The following is a 10,000-nucleotide window of genomic DNA, read 5'->3' as shown; positions in this document are numbered from 1 at the left end:
GTTGCCCTCGGCCTGCCGTTTTACCGGCCGGCCTAATGCTGAGTAGACCTGTTGCCCTCTGCCGGCCGTGTTACCGGCCGGCCTAATGCTGGGTAGACCTGTTGCCCTCGGCCGGCCTTTGGACGTGGCGGCCGAATGCTGGGTAGACCTGTTGCCCTCGGCCGGCCTTTGTACCTGACGGCCGAATGCTGGGTAGACCTGTTGCCCTCTGCCGGCCGGCCTAATGCTGGGTAGACCTGTTGCCCTCGGCCGGCCTTTGGACGTGGCGGCCTAATGCTGGGTAGACCTGTTGCCCTCGGCCGGCCTTTGGACGTGGCGGCCGAATGCTGGGTAGACCTGTTGCCCTCGGCCGGCCTTTGGACGTGGCGGCCTAATGCTGGGTAGACCTGTTGCCCTCGGCCGGCCTTTGGACGTGGCGGCCGAATGCTGGGTAGACCTGTTGCCCTCGGCCGGCCTTTGGACGTGGCGGCCTAATGCTGGGTAGACCTGTTGCCCTCGGCCGGCCTTTGGACGTGGCGGCCTAATGCTGGGTAGACCTGTTGCCCTCGGCCGGCCGTGTTACCGGCCGGCCTAATGCTGGGTAGACCTGTTGCCCTCGGCCGGCCTTTGGACGTGGTGGCCGAATGCTGGGTAGACCTGTTGCCCTCGGCCGGCCTTTGGACGTGGCGGCCTAATGCTGGGTAGACCTGTTGCCCTCGGCCGGCCTTTGGACGTGGCGGCCGAATGCTGGGTAGACCTGTTGCCCTCGGCCGGCAGTGTTACCGGCCGGCCTAATGCTGGGTAGACCTGTTGCCCTCGGCCCGCCGTGTTACCGGCCAGCCGAATGCTGGGTAGACCTGTTGCCCTCGGCCGGCCTTTGTACGTGGTGGCCGAATGCTGGGTAGACCTGTTGCCCTCGGCCGGCCTTTGGACGTGGCGGCCTAATGCTGGGTAGACCTGTTGCCCTCGGCCGGCCTTTGGACGTGGCGGCCTAATGCTGGGTAGACCTGTTGCCCTCGGCCGGCCTTTGTACCTGACGGCCGAATGCTGGGTAGACCTGTTGCCCTCGGCCGGCCTTTGTACCTGACGGCCGAATGCTGGGTAGACCTGTTGCCCTCTGCCGGCCGTCTTTCCGGCTGGCCTAATGCTGGGTAGACCTGTTGCCCTCGGCCGGCCCTGGTACCGGCCGGCATAATGCTGGGTAGACCTGTTGCCCTCGGCCGGTCTTTGTCTCTGGCCACCCGCGGCGTGGTAGTCCTGTTACCGTCGGCCGGCCTTGCAGCCCGGCCGCCGCGCGATGGCGCCCCGTCTCTTCCATCGGACGCGCGGCCCCCTTGTCGTCTCTGCAGCGGCGAGCACGCCTTCGGCGGTCGGCCTGCACGTCCGGCATGACCGCGGGCACTGGCAGCCCAGCAGGCAGCCCTGCTCTCGCGTCTTCTTCCCCCCGGCGAAAGGCGGGGCGTGAAGGCGGGCGACTTTCGGTCCCAGCCGTGCCCAGGTGTCCCTGCCGGCTCCGTGCGCCAGCATCCACTGGCGAGCTCCGCCGGCCTCTTCCCCAGCCGCGGCCCCTGTCCGCTCCGCCGTCATGGTGCCGGCACCCCACTTCCCCAAGCGCTCCCCGACAGGAGCAGGCAGCGTTGTCGCGCCCCCTCCCCGTGCTCGAATGGACCGCGGCCCTGCTCCGGGCTTCATTTCTGCAGCGCGCTCGCTCGCTCGCTCGCTCGCGCGCTCCCTCCCTCCCCCCCCCCTCCCCCCTCCCCCCGGCCGCCCACCCGCCGCGCTGCCGCCCTGCCGCAGGCTTGAGCGGCGCCGGGGCGGAGGAGGAAGGAACGCCACCAAAGCAAAAGGCTCCGAGAAAGCTGAACAGAGAGCTTCTTTGACCAGGGACAGACGGCGCCAATCATCCCGCCGCCATCCCTGCTTGTGCACCAGGCTCTCCGCCTGCCGACCTCGGCATCAGCCTCCCGCCGCCGCCGTGTAAACTGCCCGGTGGGACCGTGGGCGGGGGCAGGAAGAGGCTGAAAGTGCTGCCAGGGAGGCTGATGGCGGAGGGCGGGGTCGCCCCCAACCGACAATGGGCAGGGCCCGAGGCAGTCTGAAAGCGCTGCCAGGGAGGCTGATGGCGGAGGGCGGGGTCGCCCCCAACCGACAATGGGCAGGGCCCGAGGCAGTCTGAAAGCGCTGCCAGGGAGGCTGAGGGCGGGGGGCGGGGCGCCCCCAACCGACAATGGGCAGGGCCCGAGGCAGTCTGAAAGCGCTGCCAGGGAGGCTGAGGGCGGGGGGCGGGGCGCCCCCAGCCGACAATGGGCAGGGGCCCGAGAGAGTCTGAAAGCGCTGCCAGGGAGGCTGACGGCGGGGGGCAGGGCGCCCCCAGCCGACAATGGGCAGGGGCGGGGAAAGTCTGAAAGCGCTGCATGGGAGGTTGATGGCGGAGGGCGGGCTCGCCCCCAGCGTTAATGGGTGGCTGCGGAAGACGGGGCAGGGACAGGGAGAGGGCAGGCGGCTTCGTGCCGGCCCCGGGCGCCTCGACAGCGAGCCCTCACGGCCCCCCAAACCCGCGCCGAGGCCCCAAGAGCTCTGCAGACCTTCCGCGGAAGAACCGGCCCGAAAGCGGCCACCCGCTTGCCGACGGCGGCGCCGGTCGCCTCGATGCAGCCGCCTCCGTGGGGCGGGAAGGGGCAGGGCGAGTTGTGCCAGGGCGCGGCGGCTTTGGGCCGAGTTTCGCTGCACGTACGTGCTTCCCCTGGCTGTGCTGCGGCCCGTGAGGTTCTGTTTTGTGGTGGGGGGGGGCTCTGTAGGTAGGGTCTCTGGGGGACGGGGGAGGAGGCGTGGGGTAGGGAGGACGCCGTTTGGGGGGGTCAGTGTGTCAGCAGGGCGAGAACCGGGCACAGGCCCTCCGTCAGCTCGGCTGTGGGCCCAAAGGGATCACAAATAAGATTTGGCAAGAGTTTTGTTTTCCGGAAAAGATTTTCTTTCCGAGTAAATAGAAGAGGCAATCATTCAAAAAAGGCAAAGAGGAAATGAAACAAATCAAATCAAATCAAAACAAAACAAAACAAAACAAAACAAAACGAAATAAAATAAAATAATAAAATGAAATGAAAAGAAATGAAATGAAATGATGAAATAAAATGTTGTCGAAAATATGTCTTGGTCTTGAAATCGATTCTGCCGGGCGGGGCAAGGCTGCTGGAGCACTTGGGCTCCGGAGCGTTAAGAGGCTGTGGGGTTTCCCCGGCTCCGAGATGGTACAAGGATGCCTCGTCTACCCGGATCCGCGAAACGTGGCCCGTCCCGCGGCGGCCAGGTCGACGCGGCTCCGGGGCCGGTGGCGTGGGACCGCCGTCGCCGGCGAAGGCGCAGCGGCGGCGGCCGTGGCCGCGACGACCAGGTCTACACGACTCCGGGAAACTTGGCCGGTCCCGCGGCGGCCAGGTCTACTGGGCTCCGGGATGGGCGGCCGCCGTGGCCGCGGCGACCAGGTCTACCCGCCTCCGGGACCGGCGGCGTGGGTCCGCCGTCGAGGGCGAGGGCGCTGCGACGGCCGCGGCGACCGGGTCTACCTAGCTCCGGTGCGACCCGGGCTGCGTGCAGCATGGCGAAGGTAGACCTGTGGTCCGCATCACGGCGTGGGCAGACCTGGTGTCCGCAGCATGGAGCGGGTAGACATGTTGTCCGCCGCATGGAGTGGGTAGACCTGTTGTCCGCGTAATGGAGTAGTTAGACCTGGTGTCCGCAGCTTGGAGTGGGTAGACCTGTTGTCCGCAGCAAGCCGTGGGTAGACCTGGTGTCCGCAGCATGACCTGGGTAGACCTGGTGTCCGCAGCTTGGTAGACCTGTTGCCCGTTTCATGGCTGGGTAGACCTGGTGTCCGCAGCAAGCCGTGGGTAGACCTGGTGTCCGCAGCTTGGTAGACCTGTTGCCCGTTTCATGGCTGGGTAGACCTGTTGTCCGCAGCATTGAGTTGGTAGACCTGGTGTCCGCAGCATGCCCTGGGTAGACCTGGTGTCCGCAGCTTGGTAGACCTGTTGCCCGTTTCATGGCTGGGTAGACCTGTTGTCCGCAGCATTGAGTGGGTAGACCTGGTGTCCGCAGCATGCCCTGGGTAGACCTGGTGTCCGCAGCTTGGTAGACCTGTTGCCCGTTTCATGGCTGGGTAGACCTGGTGTCCGCAGCAAGCCGTGAGTAGACCTGTTGCCCGTTTCATGGCTGGGTAGACCTGGTGTCCGCAGCATGCCCTGGGTAGACCTGGTGTCCGCAGCTTGGTAGACCTGTTGCCCGTTTCATGGCTGGGTAGACCTGGTGTCCGCAGCAAGCCGTGGGTAGACCTGGTGTCCGCAGCTTGGTAGACCTGTTGCCCGTTTCATGGCTGGGTAGACCTGGTGTCCGCAGCAAGCCGTGAGTAGACCTGTTGCCCGTTTCATGGCTGGGTAGACCTGGTGTCCGCAGCATGCCCTGGGTAGACCTGGTGTCCGCAGCTTGGTAGACCTGTTGCCCGTTTCATGGCTGGGTAGACCTGTTGTCCGCAGCAAGCCGTGAGTAGACCTGTTGCCCGTTTCATGGCTGGGTAGACCTGTTGTCCGCAGCATGCCCTGGGTAGACCTGGTGTCCGCAGCTTGGTAGACCTGTTGCCCGTTTCATGGCTGGGTAGACCTGTTGTCCGCAGCATTGAGTGGGTAGACCTGTTGCCCGTTTCATGGCTGGGTAGACCTGGTGTCCGCAGCTTGGTAGACCTGTTGCCCGTTTCATGGCTGGGTAGACCTGGTGTCCGCAGCATTGAGTTGGTAGACCTGGTGTCCGCTACATACCCTGGGTAGACCTGGTGTCCGCAGCTTGGTAGACCTGTTGCCCGTTTCATGGCTGGGTAGACCTGGTGTCCGCAGCATTGAGTTGGTAGACCTGGTGTCCGCAGCATGCCCTGGGTAGACCTGTTGTCCGCAGCTTGGTAGACCTGTTGCCCGATTCATGGCTGGGTAGACCTGGTGTCCGCAGCAAGCCGTGAGTAGACCTGTTGCCCGTTTCATGGCTGGGTAGACCTGGTGTCCGCAGCATGCCCTGGGTAGACCTGTTGTCCGCAGCTTGGTAGACCTGTTGCCCGTTTCATGGCTGGGTAGACCTGTTGTCCGCAGCAAGCCGTGAGTAGACCTGTTGCCCGTTTCATGGCTGGGTAGACCTGGTGTCCGCAGCATGCCCTGGGTAGACCTGGTGTCCGCAGCTTGGTAGACCTCTTGCCCGTTTCATGGCTGGGTAGACCTGTTGTCCGCAGCAAGCCGTGGGTAGACCTGGTGTCCGCAGCATGCCCTGGGTAGACCTGGTGTCCGCAGCTTGGTAGACCTGTTGCCCGTTTCATGGCTGGGTAGACCTGGTGTCCGCAGCAAGCCGTGAGTAGACCTGTTGCCCGTTTCATGGCTGGGTAGACCTGGTGTCCGCAGCATGCCCTGGGTAGACCTGGTGTCCGCAGCTTGGTAGACCTGTTGCCCGTTTCATGGCTGGGTAGACCTGGTGTCCGCAGCAAGCCGTGAGTAGACCTGTTGCCCGTTTCATGGCTGGGTAGACCTGGTGTCCGCAGCATGCCCTGGGTAGACCTGGTGTCCGCAGCTTGGTAGACCTGTTGCCCGTTTCATGGCTGGGTAGACCTGGTGTCCGCAGCAAGCCGTGGGTAGACCTGGTGTCCGCAGCTTGGTAGACCTGTTGCCCGATTCATGCCTGGGTAGACCTGTTGTCCGCAGCAAGCCGTGGGTAGACCTGGTGTCCGCAGCTTGGTAGACCTGTTGCCCGATTCATGCCTGGGTAGACCTGTTGCCCGCAGCATTGAGTTGGTAGACCTGTTGCCCGTTTCATGGCTGGGTAGACCTGGTGTCCGCAGCATTGAGTTGGTAGACCTGGTGTCCGCAGCATGCCCTGGGTAGACCTGGTGTCCGCAGCTTGGTAGACCTGTTGCCCGTTTCATGGCTGGGTAGACCTGTTGTCCGCAGCATTGAGTTGGTAGACCTGGTGTCCGCAGCATGCCCTGGGTAGACCTGGTGTCCGCAGCTTGGTAGACCTGTTGCCCGTTTCATGGCTGGGTAGACCTGGTGTCCGCAGCTTGGTAGACCTGTTGCCTGTTTCATGGCTGGGTAGACCTGGTGTCCGCAGCAAGCCGTGAGTAGACCTGTTGCCCGTTTCATGGCTGGGTAGACCTGGTGTCCGCAGCATGCCCTGGGTAGACCTGGTGTCCGCAGCTTGGTAGACCTGTTGCCCGTTTCATGGCTGGGTAGACCTGTTGTCCGCTGCAAGCCGTGAGTAGACCTGTTGCCCGTTTCATGGCTGGGTAGACCTGGTGTCCGCAGCATTGAGTGGGTAGACCTGGTGTCCGCAGCTTGGTAGACCTGTTGCCCGTTTCATGGCTGGGTAGACCTGTTGTCCGCAGCATTGAGTGGGTAGACCTGTTGCCCGTTTCATGGCTGGGTAGACCTGTTGTCCGCAGCAAGCCGTGGGTAGACCTGGTGTCCGGAGCTTGGTAGACCTGTTGCCCGATTCATGCCTGGGTAGACCTGTTGTCCGCAGCAAGCCGTGAGTAGACCTGTTGCCCGTTTCATGGCTGGGTAGACCTGGTGTCCGCAGCATGCCCTGGGTAGACCTGGTGTCCGCAGCTTGGTAGACCTGTTGCCCGTTTCATGGCTGGGTAGACCTGTTGTCCGCAGCAAGCCGTGGGTAGACCTGGTGTCCGCAGCATGCCCTGGGTAGACCTGGTGTCCGCAGCCTGGTAGACCTGTTGCCCGTTTCATGGCTGGGTAGACCTGGTGTCCGCAGCAAGCCGTGGGTAGACCTGGTGTCCGCAGCATGCCCTGGGTAGACCTGGTGTCCGCAGCTTGGTAGACCTGTTGCCCGTTTCATGGCTGGGTAGACCTGGTGTCCGCAGCAAGCCGTGAGTAGACCTGTTGCCCGTTTCATGGCTGGGTAGACCTGTTGTCCGCAGCATGCCCTGGGTAGACCTGTTGTCCGCAGCTTGGTAGACCTGTTGCCCGTTTCATGGCTGGGTAGGCCTGGTGTCCGCAGCATGCCCTGGGTAGACCTGGTGTCCGCAGCTTGGTAGACCTGTTGCCCGTTTCATGGCTGGGTAGACCTGGTGTCCGCAGCAAGCCGTGGGTAGACCTGGTGTCCGCAGCTTGGTAGACCTGTTGCCCGATTCATGCCTGGGTAGACCTGTTGTCCGCAGCAAGCCGTGGGTAGACCTGGTGTCCGCAGCTTGGTAGACCTGTTGCCCGTTTCATGGCTGGGTAGACCTGTTGTCCGCAGCATTGAGTTGGTAGACCTGTTGCCCGTTTCATGGCTGGGTAGACCTGGTGTCCGCAGCATTGAGTGAGTAGACCTGTTGCCCGTTTCATGGCTGGGTAGACCTGGTGTCCGCAGCTTGGTAGACCTGTTGCCCGTTTCATGGCTGGGTAGACCTGGTGTCCGCAGCATGCCCTGGGTAGACCTGGTGTCCGCAGCTTGGTAGACCTGTTGCCCGTTTCATGGCTGGGTAGACCTGGTGTCCGCAGCAAGCCGTGGGTAGACCTGGTGTCCGCAGCTTGGTAGACCTGTTGCCCGTTTCATGGCTGGGTAGACCTGTTGTCCGCAGCATTGAGTTGGTAGACCTGTTGTCCGCAGCAAGCCGTGGGTAGACCTGGTGTCCGCAGCATGCCCTGGGTAGACCTGGTGTCCGCAGCTTGGTAGACCTGTTGCCCGTTTCATGCCTGGGTAGACCTGTTGTCCGCAGCAAGCCGTGGGTAGACCTGGTGTCCGCAGCATGCCCTGGGTAGACCTGGTGTCCGCAGCTTGGTAGACCTGTTGCCCGTTTCATGGCTGGGTAGACCTGGTGTCCGCAGCAAGCCGTGAGTAGACCTGTTGCCCGTTTCATGGCTGGGTAGACCTGGTGTCCGCAGCATGCCCTGGGTAGACCTGGTGTCCGCAGCTTGGTAGACCTGTTGCCCGTTTCATGGCTGGGTAGACCTGGTGTCCGCAGCAAGCCGTGAGTAGACCTGTTGCCCGTTTCATGCCCTGGGTAGACCTGGTGTCCGCAGCATGCCCTGGGTAGACCTGGTGTCCGCAGCTTGGTAGACCTGTTGCCCGTTTCATGGCTGGGTAGACCTGTTGTCCGCAGCAAGCCGTGGGTAGACCTGGTGTCCGGAGCTTGGTAGACCTGTTGCCCGATTCATGCCTGGGTAGACCTGTTGTCCGCAGCATTGAGTGGGTAGACCTGGTGTCCGCAGCATGCCCTGGGTAGACCTGGTGTCCGCAGCTTGGTAGACCTGTTGCCCGTTTCATGGCTGGGTAGACCTGTTGTCCGCAGCAAGCCGTGAGTAGACCTGTTGCCCGTTTCATGGCTGGGTAGACCTGGTGTCCGCAGCATGCCCTGGGTAGACCTGGTGTCCGCAGCTTGGTAGACCTGTTGCCCGTTTCATGGCTGGGTAGACCTGTTGTCCGCAGCAAGCCGTGGGTAGACATGGTGTCCGGAGCTTGGTAGACCTGTTGCCCGATTCATGCCTGGGTAGACCTGTTGTCCGCAGCATTGAGTGGGTAGACCTGGTGTCCGCAGCATGCCCTGGGTAGACCTGTTGTCCGCAGCTTGGTAGACCTGTTGCCCGTTTCATGGCTGGGTAGACCTGTTGTCCGCAGCAAGCCGTGAGTAGACCTGTTGCCCGTTTCATGGCTGGGTAGACCTGTTGTCCGCAGCATGCCCTGGGTAGACCTGGTGTCCGCAGCTTGGTAGACCTGTTGCCCGTTTCATGGCTGGGTAGACCTGGTGTCCGCAGCAAGCCGTGGGTAGACCTGGTGTCCGCAGCATGCCCTGGGTAGACCTGGTGTCCGCAGCTTGGTAGACCTGTTGCCCGTTTCATGCCCTGGGTAGACCTGTTGTCCGCAGCTGGGTAGACCTGTTGTCCGCAGCAAGCCGTGGGTAGACCTGGTGTCCGCAGCATGCCCTGGGTAGACCTGGTGTCCGCAGCTTGGTAGACCTGTTGCCCGTTTCATGGCTGGGTAGACCTGTTGTCCGCAGCAAGCCGTCGGTAGACCTGTTGCCCGTTTCATGGCTGGTAGACCTGTTGTCCGCCGCCGGCCTGGAAGTACTCCAAGGGGTCGCTGTTTCTCGCTGCCTCCGGCTATGTCATCGTAGAAGGCGGCGTGCGCCACTGCGCCCCCTCGGTCACGTACATCGGTTCTCTTTCCGGCCTCCGCCGCTTCGGGCCCATCTGTCCGTATTATGGGAACGAGGTGACGGGCCGTATCCCCACAGGCTGTTGCCGTGCCTGTGTCCGTGGCGGAGAAGGGCGGACGCGCGTGCGGTCGCCAGGGCCAGAAGAACACCGCCGATGTCGGGGCGAGTCGCGTGGCTTCGTCCGGCTTCCCGTCTTACCCAGTTCGACTGGGACAGGTTAGCCCAGAGAGAGAGACCGATGCGATCCGAGAGCCGCTCCCCGGCCCAGGCGAGGCTGCGTGCTCAGTCGGGGGAGAAGCGAGAAAGCCCCCAGAGAGACCGATGCGATCCGAGAGCCGCTCCCCGGCCCAGGCCGAGGCTGCGTGTTCAGTCCGGGGGAGAAGCGAGAAAGCCCCCAGAGAGAGCGATGCGATCCGAGAGCCACCGCGCTCCCCCGGCCCAGGCGAGGCTGCGTTGTTCCAGGCGGGGGAGAAGCGAGAAAAAGGCCCAGAGAGAGGGCGAGAAAGCCGCGAGTGTGTCCCGCTCCGGCCCGGCTGCTGCCGGTTTCGTGACAACGGGGAGCCGGGCGCCTGCTCGCTCCCCCGGGGATGGTGGCGGGCGAGGCGGCGGCGCCTCGCCCCTTTTCTGCCCGGCCTTAAGCCGGGGCCCCGCCCGCTCGCCGGGTGCGGCATTTCTTCGGCTGTCGGTCCCGGTGCACGCTGGTGGCCGGCAGCCGGGGCTGGATTTCTGTGGGGCCGGCCCGGGGTTGTGTTGAGCCTGCCCGGGCTTTCCCTGGCCCCCCTCCCCGAGAGCCCCCCGGGCGTGGCTCGCTTGGCCGAGGTTGGCTGCGCCTCGTTTCCCGCT

Source organism: Sturnus vulgaris, unplaced genomic scaffold (assembly GCF_052056855.1).
Source record: "Sturnus vulgaris isolate bStuVul1 unplaced genomic scaffold, bStuVul1.hap1 Scaffold_186, whole genome shotgun sequence".
Classification (NCBI taxonomy): Eukaryota; Metazoa; Chordata; class Aves; order Passeriformes; family Sturnidae; genus Sturnus; species Sturnus vulgaris.
Note: the sequence above shows the minus strand (reverse complement) of the source record.